We start from the raw sequence: 15,095 nt of genomic DNA on the forward strand, positions 1-15,095 counted from the left end.
CTAGGTTATACTGCCGCGACAAGCTTCCCCTGATTCTCGGTGCCTTGCAAGAACCCAGACCTACTTTTCACTCACCCTATGTGTCCAGCAAGGATTGCTTGCTCCTCTGGTCACTTTCATTCTGGAACCCAACTGGACAGCACATCCCATTTTGGGAACATTGCTGGTCATCATGAGAAAGAGAAAAGAAAATCATGTTAAGTAAGGTACTGACTTTTAATACGGTACTTACTTCCACTGAGGAGTAATACACATTCAGCCTTTTCAATGATAATTGTTCAAAAAGAGTGAAACTGCCCCATGGGTGTTAAACATGGGCAATGATGTGCAATCTTCCTAAAGGGGGACAGGAACGCTCTATCCCAGCTGGTTGTATCTGCTGATAAACCAAGAGCCTCTGGAAGGCAAGGACCGGGCACAAGTCACAGCCACACTCCCAATCCGGCATCCTGCTCTCAAGGTTTGGTGAATTAAGTACGACTGAGAGTTCTTTTGTTTGGCCTGGAGCATCTAGGTTACCCCTCCTCCAATGGAAAGCCCTTCTCCAGTCACTGCTCCTGTAGAAAGGGAGTGAGCCTGCCATCAGTGGAGGGCAAAGCATTCCCCCTTCCAGGTCACCAGAAGGCAGTGTGTCTGCTAGTGAGGAACCTCTCTCATCTGCCAGATGCTCCCCAGCTCCCCAGGGGAGCTGTACCAAGCCCCTTCAGTATGTGGGCACAAGACAATCACTCCTCAAGCATTTTACAAGCATTGTTTCATTTGGCCTTCAACACATGCTTGTAAACCCTCTGAGGCAGACAGGTGGCAGCATCCCCAGTGGGCTGAGGAGGCCAGCAAGACAGTGGAAACCAGGACTTCTCTGGCGGTCCAGTGGTTAAGACTGCACACTTTACTGCAGCGGGTGCAGGTTCAGACCCCTGGTTGGGGAACTAAGATCCCATGCACTGGGAGGGCTTTGGGGGCAGGAAAAAAAAAAAGACAACAACAACAACAAAAAGACAGTGGAAACCCTTGTACACAGCTTCCTCCTCCCATCTGTCCATCCTCCGAGGAGATTGTCCTCTGCCTTGAAGCTGTCTTCAGCCTGTCTGGCCCACAGGGGTCTGATCTCCAGGCCAGGGATGGCATTGGCATGGACACCACACAGCACGGCTTCCCAGGTGGCACTAGTGGTAAAGCATCTGCCTGCCAAAGCAGGAGACGTTAGAGACGCAGGTTCGATCCCTGGGTCAGTAAGATCCCCTAGAGAAGGAAACGGCAACCCACTCCAGTATTCTTGCCTGGAAAATGCCATGGACAGAGGAGCTTGGTGAGCCCATAGGGTCCCAAAGAGTCAGACACAATTGAAGCAATTTGGTACGCACACGCAGCACGACCTTTAATGCCACACTGCTGTTCTTCATGGTCTGAGCACATGTCACAGCTCAGCCATTTCCGATGATAGCCTGCAGCTGGGCAAGTCCCCTCTGCCACAGCTAGCCCTGCTGCAGGCTTGGTGCCCTCCAAAGTAAGGATGGCAGCCTCCCAAGCCACCACCCACCTACAACCTTTCCTCCTCTCACGCATTCCACAGCCTTCCACCAGAGTCATCTGCCTAAACACAGCTTGCTGACTTCATTCCCCTACCTCGAGGCCTCCCTGAGCTCACCAAGGCAGCAGGACAAAGGCCAGATTCCCATGCCTGGCATGTGAACTCTGGGAGCCAGCCCCAGCCTCCCTTTTCAATCTGACCCTCCACCCTGCTGCCCCCACAAATATGACACTCCTGGCTGACTTCACTTCCCCCTCCAGAGGCTGGGTTTCTACCTGCTCTATCATCTGCCAGCTGTGTGACCACAGGCAAGCTATTTAACCTTTCTGGCCTTCTGTGAAACAAAGATAATAAAAATATCTGCCTCCTAGGACGGCTGTAAGGATTTAATGAGTTCAAATTTGCAAAGCATGATGGGTCTTGCCATAGAATGATGTGCCGTTATGGTTCCCTCCATGTTCTCTCCCTCCAGTGTCTGCTTCCCCAGCCCCGTATCTGCAGAGCACAGGCTTCTGTCCTTCAGAACCCCTCTGACATGCCACCTCCTCCACAAATGCTACCCACACCCCCCGGAGCCCCATGGTGCTGTCTACATTATCTCAACATCATAGTTAAATCTGCTCTCCCTTCACCAGATATCAAGGGCCTGTAGGTGACCCTAAGGCTCATTCCACTCTGTGACTCCCACAGGCCCCAGCTGAGTTCTTGGCACATAGTGTGGCAACATGGTAAGTGAAAGTCCACAGGCTCTGGGGACTGACTGTCTTGGGTTCACACCCTGGCTCTGACACAACTAGCTGTGCAATCCTGCGTAAATGACTTAACTTCTCTGAGCCCCAGTTGTCACAACAGAAAAAGAGGACGACCATCTCAGCCTCACAGAGTCACTGCAGGAATAAACCCAATAACCTCTGGACCCCCTGACACAGTGTCTGGTACAGAGGAGACCCTCCATGAAGGTCAGTCTCCTTTTCACCTTTAACCAGGTGAATTCACATCCTCCATGGTTTGAGTGTAAAAACCTAGAGGGCAGGGATAATATGTAGCCCCTACAAATGGGAGACTTTGGGAGCTCGAAGCAGATGCTTCCCAAACATTTGAGCATCAGATATCTGAGTGGTCTGATGAAGGGCAGCGTTGTGGGGACTGGGAGTGAAGGGCAGGATGCAAGCAGGACGACTGGAATGAATTTTTGTTTGTTGCTAACTTTCCTCTGGGCAAAGCCTCTGCACCATACCTACTTCTTTCATTTTTAATAGATAATTTTAATAAGTCTACATTCATTTTGAAAATTGAGTCAATAGTCAAAACCTTCCAAAAAAGACATCACCGAGATCACTAGATGCTTTCACTCGTAAATTACACCAAACATTAAAGGAAGAAAGGTATATAGATTCTCCACAATTTTTTTCCAAAAAATAAAAGCAGAGGAGCACTTCTTAATTCATTATATGAGGCTAGTATTACTGCAGTAATAATCATATCAGGTTGACGGGTCGTTCTGTTTAGATCATCTCTGTCCTAATGATTTTCTGCCTGCTTGATCTATCAATCAGAGAGGGATGCTAATGACTCCAACTATATTGGTCAATTTGTTCATTTCTCTTACATTTCTAACTGTTTTCCTCATCTCCTTAAAGTGGAATGAACTTCATGGCTCCCAAGGCCTTCCTGTCCCACTGTCACCTCCAGAAGCTGTGAGATATTGAAGCTCCAGAGAACAGCCAGATCCAGCAGAGGCTGCCTTGCGGCTGCAGGAAGGAGAGGAAAAGCCGTCCCGTCTCGGTTGCAGCTCTATCTGACTTGCTGGGCATGGCCGTCCCTGCAGGCTGCATTCCGTGGCCCCATGCCAGGCTGGTGTGTAATACTCTCCAGTCACCCTCTTGTTACCTAACGCTTTCCTAATCTGCAGTTTACGCAAGACGAGTACAAATCTCTGAGAAACACCAAGAGAAACACGGACCAGGCACCTCCCCAGCTGGCCTGCACCCTGCTTTGGAGCTGGCAATTTCATCTTGAAGGTACTTGCTTTTCGTTACCATGTGGGCTACTTGGTACGTGACTTGGAGCCCCACTTCTTACACAAGGCTCCCCCCAATCTATACCTTCAGCCCTTCTCAGCCATCACTCACACTGGACTAAAAAGTATGCTACATGGAATGGTGGGCAAAGTTTTACATCATTCAGTAAAGCAGATCTTTCAATCAATGGTGCTGGAAAAATTGGCCGATCAAAATTTTAAAAAAAAAAAAAAAAAGCCTTACCCTTTAGTTCACATCATGTATGAAAGTTTGCCGAATCTCAAGATGGATCGTTGACCCAAATAGAAAACCTAAAACTATAAAACTTCTACAAGAAAATAAAAGTAGGATAAAATCTCTATAACATTGAGCTAGGCAAAACTTTTCTTAGAAAGTACATGAACCATAAAAGAAAAAAAGGGGGTAAATTGGGCTTTAAAAAAATGTAAAACTTCACCTCCTCAAAAAACATTCTTTAAGAACATGAAAAGACAAGTTATACTCAGAGAGGAACTATGTATTTGCACAACATGTATTGGATAAAGAACTTGCATCTGGAATATGAAAAGAATTCCTACAAGTCAGTAAGGAAACAAACATCCCAACTGAAAAACAGGCAAAATAGTTGAGCAGATAGTTCACCAAAGAAGAGATGGAAAATAAGCACTGGAAAAGATGCCAGACCTCATTAGACATTAGGGAAGTGGAATTTAAAACCACAGTGAGCTACCCCTACATGTCTACTAGGATGACTGAAACATTAATTAACTGACTAATGAACTAGTTAGATGACAATACAAAGTCTTGGTGAAGAGGCAGAGCAACTGGAATGCTCATACTTTGCTAATGGGGATGCAAAATATTAAAGTATAGCCACTCTGGAAAGCAATTCAGTGACTCCTTATCAAGTGAAGCAAATGAGCCAACAGTTTCACTTCACAAAGACATGTACATGAATATTGATGGCAGCTTTTACTCCTAATAACCACAAATTGGAAACAACCCAGGTGTCCTTCAACTGGCAAAGAGATAAACAAAAGGTTTCCATCCACACAATAGAATACTACTCAGCAATAAAAAAGAACGAACTAGGAGACATACAACAGCATGAAGAAATCTCAGAAGCATTCTGCTAAGTGAAAGAAGGCAGACACAAAAGTTTACATCTACATGATTCCGAATCTCTAGGGACAGAAATAGATTAACGATTGCTAGGGGCTATTGAGAAACAAAGCTTATTTCACTTATATACAGAGGACATTATGTGAAATGCTAGGCTGGATGAAGCACAAGATGGGGAAACAATGAAAATAGACTTTATTTTCTTGGGCTCCAAAATCACTGCAGATGGTGACTGCAGCCATGAAATTAAAAGATGCTTGCTCCTTGGAAGAAAAGCTATGACTAACCTAGACAGCATATTAAAAAACAGAGACATTACTTTGCTGACAAAGGTCCATCTAGTCAAAGTTATTGTTTTTTCAGTAGTCATGTATAAACGGGAGAGTTGGACCATAAAGAAGGCTGAGCGATGAAGGATTGGTGCTTTTGAACTGTGATATTGGAGAAGACTCTTGAGAGTCCCTTTGACTGCAAGATCAAACCAGTCAATCCTAAAGGAAATCAGTCCTGAATATTCATTGGAAGGACTGATGCTGAAGCTGCAATCCTTTGGCCACCTGATATGAAGAACTGACTCTTTAGAAAAGACCCTGATTCTGGGGAAGATTGAAGGCAGGAGAAGGGGATGACAGAGGATAAGATCACTGATTCAATGCACATGAGTTTGAGCAATCTCCGGGAGCTGGTGATGGACAGGGAAGCCTGGTGTGCTGCAGTCCATGGGGTGGCAAAGAGTCGGATATGACTGAGTGGCTGAACAACAACAATGGAAAAACACGGAGATTTGCTACAAAAGGCACAAGGGAATTTTTATGGTGACAGAAGTGTTCGAAATCCTGATTGTGGCGGGACTCATACAAGGGGAAGCATTTGTCAAATCTCATTCCAGTGTATACTAGATAAGGGTGAATTTTACTGTAGGGAAATTATACCTCAATGAATATGACTTTTTATTTTTTAATTTTATTTATTTGACTGCACCAAGTTTTAGTTGCAGCATGGGGGAATCTTTTAGTAGTGGCACGCAAAATCTTCGTTGCAGCACATAGGATGCAGTTCCCTGACCAGGGATTGAACACAGTCCCTCTCTATTGGGAGCACAGAGTCTTAGCCACCAGACTACCAGGGAAGTCTCAAATATGACTTTCAAATAACAAAAAGTAGAATAAAATAAAACGTAAATCTGTTGAAACTTGTCCTCATCATTAAGGTAAAATGACAGCAGTAACAGTAACAGCCAGTGTGTAGCATCCACTAGCCTAAGAAATTTACGCCCATTGTTTTATTTAAGCCTGAAACAATCCTTAAAGGTCCTCAAACACACCAAGCACTTCTCTGTCTCAAGGCCTTTGCATTTGCTATTCTTTTTATCTGAAAGGTTCTTCTACTAGGCGACTCCATCTCCCATATCCCTTGGGTCTCTATTCAAAGTCACCTCCTCAGGAGAGACCTTCTGTCCCCATTCTGTCTAGAAGAGTCCCTCAACCTATCACTCTGTATCTCTTACCTAGTTTGATTTTCTTCCCAGAGCATAGACCACCTGCAATGACACTGTATATGTTTTGTTTCTATCTCTCCATAGGAATCTCATTTTTCATTCACTTTTTCTTCCATTCCAACACCCACTGTTTGCCTACCCTGGAGTGTGTGCAGGCAAAGCAAAGTTGCTAGAGGTGGAAACTTCCCATAAAACCAAGATAGGTATGGAGTGGCCCTGTCTCCCTCCAGCGCCCCCTCTCATAATCTGGGACAGGGTTTCTCCAAGAGCCTTGCCTTTTAAGACTCACAGAAGTTGCAGCATGAAAAGAGCACTGGTCTTGAAGTTAAGACCCCCTTTACACCAGCCTAGGAGACCCTGACCCAGGCACTTCATGTGACAAGGTCTCAACTTCCCCAGCTGTAAAAGGAATAGAAGCGTGTTCTTTGGACATTAGCATGAATAGGAATCCACCAAGAAACCGACTTAAATGCATGCCCTGGGACTTCCCTAGTGGTCCAGGGTTAAGAATCTTCCTGCCAATGCAGGGGACATGGCTTCAATCCTGTTTCGGGAAGATTCCACATGCAGCCAAGCCCGTGTGCTACAATTACTGAGCCTGTGTGCCTAGAGCCCATGCTGTGCAACAAGAGAAGCCCCCACAATCAGAAGCCCGAGCATCCAAAAATGCACAAATAAATGAACAATACAGTCGCTTTATTAAATAAATAACAAGATAAAATGCATGACCTTGCCCAAGAAAATGCAGCTCAGCCAATCGTTGATAGAGTCAGGAAATCAGCACTCTTAACCCTCACCCAGGACAACTGAACAGTTTAGGGACAAAATTTTGAATATTGATAATTTGAAATAATTTTTCAGCTGCAAAAATCTTCTTCCAAATATAATCTTCTGTAGAAAATCATATATTCAGCACATAAATCAGAGAGGCTCTGGGCAGGAAAAAGGAACAGAATGAGGCTGACTTCTCCTCCATCAGCTGTTTCTCCCTCACACTCCCTCCACCTCACCATGCAGTGGCCCCGGGCACCCCAGGGTTCCTTGGAACACAGTTGGAAAACCACCACTCTAGACGCTCTCTGATTCAAACTTTGTACAGCTATTCATGAGCATTCACCATTCTAGGCATTCTTCCTGGTACCAGTATCCAACAATAAAAACAAGTAAGTCCCTGTTCTGACAGATTTCACATTTTAGGGAGATGCATGCTTAGAACTGCCATGTGCCAGTTCTAAGGGCTATTTGTGTATTAATTCAAGCAGTTCTCACCACATCCTTACCAGATAACTACTGCCACTAGACCCATTTTACAGAAAAGGAAACGGAGGCTCAGGGAGATGAAATAAATCGCCCAACATCATATACTAGAAAATGGAAGAGCCAGGATTTTGAACCTGGAGATTTTAGCCCTGGCCAACACGTCCTTCTGAAAACCTGCCCAATTCTCATAACCTCTGCTCTATGAGCTCAGGAGGTATGTGTGAGCCTTCCTGAGGCATGTAGGTTTCTCTGCCCGTCTCTCCACTTATGTTGTTGTTTACTCGCTCAGTCTTGTCTGGCTCTTTGTGACCCTGTGGACTGCAGCCCGCCAGCTTCTTCTTTCCATGGGGTTCTCCAGGCAAGAATACTGGCGTGGTTTGCCTTTTCCTTTTCAAGGGGATCTTCCTGACCCACGGATCGAACCTGGGTCTCCTGCATTGGCAGGCAGTTTCTTTACCACTGAGCCACCAGGGAAGCCCTCCCCACCTACAGGTTCAAACAAATCCCTTTAGCACCTAGGCCCTGCAGGGTTAAGACTCCAAGACTGGGCTCCAAGATGAAATTGGACTCTGCAGGGCTTCTAGTTGATGCAAGTAGCCTTCTCTACCTGAGGGACGCTGAAAGGCTCATCTCTGGGAGTGTGGAAGAATGTTCTTTGGCCCAGGTGCGGAGTTATTCTGGTCACCGCTGCACTGCTTGGCTGGCTGTTAGGAAGATGAGTGGCCCCAGCAGCTCCGTGGTGTTCCCAACTTGACAGGGTGACATGGATACGTCAGTAAGCAGAGCATCAGCACCAAATTAGGAAGCTGCGTGGGGATACAGCCAAGTGAGTGCTGAGTAAGAGTAGAGAGCACACGGACCGGGAAACTCTTCCAGCAGGAGGCTGGGGAGGGAACTCAGAGGACATTTACACCCAGGCCACTCATTCTGCCAGCCAGGAAACTGAGGGCCTGTTGAAGCTATGTTCTTAGGCTCCAGCTGTGGCCTCTGAGGTCGAGAAAGGAGATGGGATTGAAGGTAAGCAGACAAGTCCATATCTCAGTCCTGTCGTTTACTGGGCTCTGTGACCCTTAGCATGTGACATCTGAGTCTGTTCCCCATCCAGAAAAAAAGGAGATGATAATATCCCTCAGATACACTGTGAGGGTTGCAAGAGATAATTCATTCAACACATCCAATGCCAAGCCGCTACTCAATAATATTTGTTCCTCTCCACTCCTCTCTCCTGGACTGGGTTTCCCAGGTAGCACTAGTGGTAAAGAACCCACCTGAAAATGCAGGAAACATAAGAGGTGAAGTTCTATTCATGGGTCAGGAAGATCCCCTGGAGGAGGGCACAGCAACCCACTCCAGTATTCTTGCTTGGAGAATCCCATTGACAGAGGAGCCTGGTGGGCTACCATTCATGGGGTCGCAGAGTTGGACACGACTGAAGTGACTTAGCACACTTATATACTCGTTTTCAGGGATAGGCTCATTTAATTGAGACCTAACAGGTCTCTGTTTGGAAATGGGTTCCAATCTCATGTTTCTCTAATTGGCCAACAGCATCAACTTCACCCAGAAACTGGTCTAAAATGCAGACTCTCAGGCCCCACTCAGCCCAATGAACAGAATCTGCATCTTAACAAGATCCCTGCCCCCACACATGAGAAGCACCATTAAACATATTTTTAAATGAATAGACTTATCTTCCCTGGTGGCTCAGAGGTTAAAGTATCTGCCTCCAATACAGGAGACCCGGGTTTGATCCCTGGGTCGGGAAGATGCTCTGGAGAAGGAAATGGTAACCCACTCCAGTATTCTTGCCTGGAGAATCCCATGGACGGAGAAGCCTGGTAGGCTACAGTCCACGGGGTTGCAAGAGTCGGACACGACTGAGTGACTTCACTTACTTACTTACTTACTGCTCTTGGCCATCACTGATCCCATGTGGTGTTGGAGAAGACTCTTGAGAGTCCCTTGGACTGCAAGGAGATCAAACCAGTCAATCCTAAAGGAAATCAATCCTGAATATTCATTGGAAGAACTGATGCTGAAGCTGAAGCTCCAATACTTTGGCCACCTGATGTGAACAGCCAACTCATTGGAAAAGACCCTGATGCTGAGAAAGACTGAAGGCAGGAGGAGAAGGGGACCAGAGGATAAGATGGTTGGATGGCATCACCAATGTGACAGACATAAGTTTGAGGAAGCTCTGGGAGTTGGTGATGGACAGAGAGGTCTTACGTGCTGCAGTCCATGAGGTTGCAAAAAGTTGGACACGACTGAGCAACTGAACAACAAGAACAATGGATAGCCTACATTTGCTGAGACTCTGTTGCATGTCAGGCATGTGGGAAATGTTTTACAGGCATGATCTTATCTATGCACAATCTCAGGAGGTGAGAATTCTCTCCAACCCCATTTCACAGATAAGGCAACTGAGGCTGAGATGGGTGAGTTCCCTTCATGGGTAAATTCTAGAGCCACACTGCAAACCCTGGGCCACTGGGACCCTGGTTTCCTCACTTTGCCACCCTGCTAGTTGGGACTAAGCTACCCCTGCCTCTGTACAAACTGGCCATGGGTTAATTTGTTTACTCCTTGCTCTCCTCTTGTGGGATCCCAGTGAGGTCTCTTAGGAATCTGTGAAATGGCAGTTTCAAGTCCTCCCTGGCCCCCAAGGTGAATTTCTGAGACCCTGGAGGAGCTGGCCAGCTGAACCACGTCAGAGAAGTCAAATGGCTCTCTGCTCACCTGCACTGACTAATACCAAGGTCAGCAACCCCCAGGCAGCAAGAAGTGGGTAGGCTGATGGTCTGGGTACTGGCCTGCTCCCTGAGACTGGCCCTCCCCCCCAAACTGTCCCCTAGAACAGTCAACACTTTGACCTGGTGAGCCTGCAACCCAGAAGGAAAAGGACGTGTACGAAAAAGGAAAGAGGAGTTCATGCATGCACTCCCATGACAAAGAGAACACTAATCTTGACTGAAACCACAGGCCAGGCTCTTCGTGTTTTTATCACCCATCCTGCCTGCAACCCAGCAACTCCTCAAAACACTGCAATCTTGTAGTTCCATTGAGCACCGCCACCCTGGCATTTCTGCAGCCCTGGAAAACACTTATTTTTGTATCCATTATATACATCAGGAAATGATGGCTCAGAGAGACCTTGCAACTTGCTAAAGTTCACAGAGCAAGTTGTTATCATTGTTTAGTCACTAAGTCATATCTGAGTCTTTGTGACGCTATTTGTAGCCCACCAGGCTCCTCTATCCATGGGATCCTCCAGACAAGAATACTGGAGTGGGTTGCCATTTCCTTCTTCAGGAGATCTTCCCAACCCAGGGGTCGAACATGTGTCTCCTGCATTGGCAGGCAGATTCTTTACTACTGAGCCACCAGGGAAGGCCTGTAGGGATCCAAATCCAAGTCTATCTGACTTCCCAGCACGGGTTCTTTTCACACAGGTGGCACCTTGAACCAGGCTCTGAATAGGCTTACCTCATGTAATCCTCACCACCCCACCCTTGGGGGCAGATGGCATTATCAATGCAACTGAGGCAGAGAGCAGTCATAGGAACTGTCTGGGTCATACAGCTAGTTAGCTACAGAGCTGGGTTTCGCTACCAGGTTTCTCTCACCCTGTAGTTCTAACTCTTTCTCCTGCCAGCCCTGGGAAGTATCAAATCTAAAAAGCTTTCTCCAGGTTTCCCCAGGAGGGTCCAGGGTTTACTGACATGATAGAACTCTGTATTTATTTGTGGGAATAAATATAAAAGATAAACATCTGCCAAAACAGGGGAGCGGATTAGCCACACATCAAGAGCATATTCTTTAGAGTGAGACTCCCTGGGTTGAGATCTCATATTCTAGCTGTGTGACTAGAACAAGTTACTTACCCTCTCTGGGCTTTCACATACCCATCTGTAAAATAGGACCAATAAGAATCCCTTACACACAGAGCTGTCATATGAATGAAATGAGAGGACTTCCCTGGTGGTCCAGTGGTTAGGAGTCTGCCTTCCAGTGCAGGGGCTATAGGTTTGAACCCTGGTCAGGAAACTAAGATCCCACATGCCAAGGAACAACTAAGTCCACCAATCTCCAGAGCCCATTCACCACAGCTGGAGAGTCATAAATAAATAAATATTGAAAAAGAATAAAAAAGAAAAAGAATGGAATGAGGCTGTGCCTATAAAGTGCTAAGGCAGTGTTGGGGAAATACAGAGTACTCAGCCCGTCTGGGTTCCTATCTCCACTGTCATTTGAATTCCTCTCTTTCTGCACTCATAATTTGCACAGGGTATCCAGCAGTGTGTCAAAGACATAGTGAGGAGTGTTTGGGGCTACCTGTGAAATGTAATCCACGAATTCACTTCCCCAGTGAAGAAGTGAGAATGATACTGATCAGCGGGAAGCTGGAAACCAACTCTAACTGCAGCTATCAAGAAAGAAAATCTCAGATACAAGATGAGCGTTGGCTGTGAATTGGCTCAGCCTTGGCTTCTTCCCCAACCATAAAATGGGGGGCTGGAGGGTGGGCGAACCTAGCCCCTGGCTGCTGAGGGCTACGGCTCCACAGGCAGCAGGTTTGGTGGCTCTTCACCTCCCAGAGGCCAGACAGCCTCTTGACGTGGAGCAGGGATGCGAAAGCTGTTTGGCGTGCACTTGAACCCTGACCCCACAGGCCCTCCCCTTCTGGCTGAGACCAAGTCCTCCTCTCAGCAGTGCTCACCGCAGCCTGCTTCTGCCGCCTTCTAGCTCATGGTGTGGCCTTGAGGTCATCACTGAGGGGCACGGCCATGGGCCTGGCTCAGCTGGCTGTGCTGACGGAGGGTGACAGCCACATGAGAAACTGCTGGGGACACTTTCAGTCACCGCCCCAAAGGCCAGACCTCAGAACCTATTTCTTCAAAATGCCACGTCCTGGCTTCAAAATGTTTCTGGCACTTTCCATGGAAGTGCCTGACATTCACCTCATTTGGCTCCAGACACCTTCTAGAAGGTCACACACAGCAACCAGCCAGCACCCAGGATGCTGAGCCGTGGGTGGCAGGCCTGACGGTGGCAGCTGGGTCGAGAGTGGCCTTTTGACGGAGGCTTCCCCAGTCTCAGCCTTGGTGTCCCACCCAAATGAGAGAAGTGTGGACTAAATCTTGCTTTACTTTTTACGTTGGGATAACTTTAGATTTACAGGAAAGTTGCAAAGATAGTACCGATCGTTGGTTTCCCCCAATGACATCATTTTACATCTCCGCGGTCCTTGAGTCTCAACTAAGAAGCCAGCGGTGGCTCATTATTACTGATTGAATTCCAGACTTTATTTGGATTTCACTCATTTTCTCACAAATGTCCTTCTGTCTGTTCCAAGAACCACACTGCATTTAGGACTGAATCATTCACAAAGTCTCCCGGTTCTGAAAACAAAGAGGCAGGAAGCCTTCATGTTTAAGGACTCCAGATGAATGCTGCGCTAGGTGACTTTGGGTAAAACCCTCATTCTCTCTGAACCTCGGTCTCTTTTTGTATAAAAAGGGAATGATACCAATACTTCCTTATAGGGATACTATGAGGTAATTATTTGTTAATCCTTGTGAAGCACTTAGCAAGGCTCATAGTACACCATCAGCACTCTATTGATAAATCTCAGTGAGTAGAAATCCTAGACCAAAACCAGGATTAAGCTCGAATACTATACACCTCCTGGCAAAACATCTCCCAGCACAAGAGCTGCTCCAAAAAGAAGAAATTTTGCTGCTGGTCTAGTATATCAAACACAAAGTAGACAGCACAAGACTGGAAAAGGCAAAGATCTGGAGCCACACGGGCCCAGCTTAGGGTCCAGTCCACTCACTCTGTGAACTTGGACTCACTGTTCAATACACTGTTCAGCCACACTGTTCCACATCTGTTAAATGGGAACAGATGATTCACTTTACAGGGTCCCTGAGACAAAGTGAGATGTGTACTGTAAAGCTTCTAGCAGGACTGAGCTGTGAAATTTGGCTGCATTTTCTTGGGCACAGATGGTGACTGCAGCCATGAAATTAAAAGATGCTTGTTCCTTGGAAGAAAAGCTATGACCAACCTAGACAGCATATTAAAAAGCAGAGACATTGCTTTGCTTACAACAGTCCATCTAGTCAAATCTACCATTTTTCCAGTAGTCATGTATGGATGTGAGAGTTGGACCATAATGAAGGCTGAGAGCCGAAGAATTAATGCTTTTGAACTGTGATGTTGGAGAAGACTCTTGAGAGTCCCTTTGACTGCAAGGAGATCAGACTAGTCAATCCTAAAGGAAAACAGTCCTGAATATTCATTGGAAGGACTGATGCAGAAGCTGAAGTTCCAATACTTTGGCCATTTGATAGGAAGAACTGACTCATTGGAAAAGATCCTGACGCTGGGAAAGATCAAAGGCAGGAGGAGAGGGGAACATCAGAAGATAAGATGGTTTGATGGCATCACTGACTCGATGGACATGAGTTTGAGTAAGCTCCAGGAGTTGGTGATGGACAGGGAAGCCTGGCATGCTGCAGCCCATGGGGTCGCAAAGTGTCGGACATGACTTAGTGACTGAACTGAACTTGTCTTTTCCTGGGCTTTCCTGGTGGCTCAGATGGTAAAGAATCCACCTACAATGCAGCAGACACTGGTTCAATTCCTGGGTCGGAAAGATCCCCTGGAGAAGGGAATGGCTACCCACTCCAGCATCCTTGCCTATTCCATGGACAGAGAAGCCTCGTGGGCTACAGTCCAGGGGATCACAAAGAGTTGGACACCACTGAGCAACTAGCACTTTCCCTTTTCCTACCTCTGCTAGGAACCGCTAAGTCATTGACTGCTACCAGGATTTTCAAAGAATCCACTGAACTCTGATGTGGGCAGTTCCCAGGGGCCGGTGACGAAATTCCTTTTGTTTCTTCTGGTATTTTTTTTTTCTTTTTAGAGAAGGACCATGATTAATCAAATTACCCTCCCTCCCCCAGCCAAAGTTATGTTGAAAAACCATTTCCATAATCTTCATTGCTACAATGTCTTTTCTCATCCAGAATGAAATTTTCATCCTAATTTCACGCTGCCTGTGCCTAGTTTTAAAAGGAAGCGTAAAGCTATCCTGGTGGTCCCTCTGACGAAGATTGTCTTAGGGGCCTGTTTTCACAGAATCACAGAATCAGTCTGTTTTTACAGAAGAGCAGCTGGAGGGGCTGAAGAAATCAAAGAGCTTTACTCCTATTTCAGTCAGTTCAATAGCTCAGTCGTGTCCGACCCTTTGACTCTTTGCAATCACATGGACTGCAGCACACCAGACTTCCCTGTCCATTACCAGCTCCTGGAGCCTGCTCCTGTTTAAAGATGAGCAAATGAGAATGAGAGTCGCAGATCTGTTTGTTGAAGGTCAAATAGTGAAAGGGTTTCAGAAGTAGGAAGAGACCCCAATCACAAGATTCCTGCTTCTGTATTCTTGGCTCTCCGACTCGGAGGCCCAATAGGCTCTGAGCTGCTGGAAGACATCCCTCCACTCACTCATCCACACACCCATCCATTCGCTGACCCATCCAATGATCCACTATCCCACCCACCCACCTCCCACTCATCCATCCACTCACCTACCCACTCACCCATCTACTCACCCACTCATCCATCCAATGACCCACCCAGCCACCCATCACCC

The sequence above is a fragment of the Oryx dammah genome, unplaced genomic scaffold (assembly GCF_014754425.2).
Source record: "Oryx dammah isolate SB20612 unplaced genomic scaffold, SCBI_Odam_1.1 HiC_scaffold_19, whole genome shotgun sequence".
Taxonomy (NCBI): domain Eukaryota; kingdom Metazoa; phylum Chordata; class Mammalia; order Artiodactyla; family Bovidae; genus Oryx; species Oryx dammah.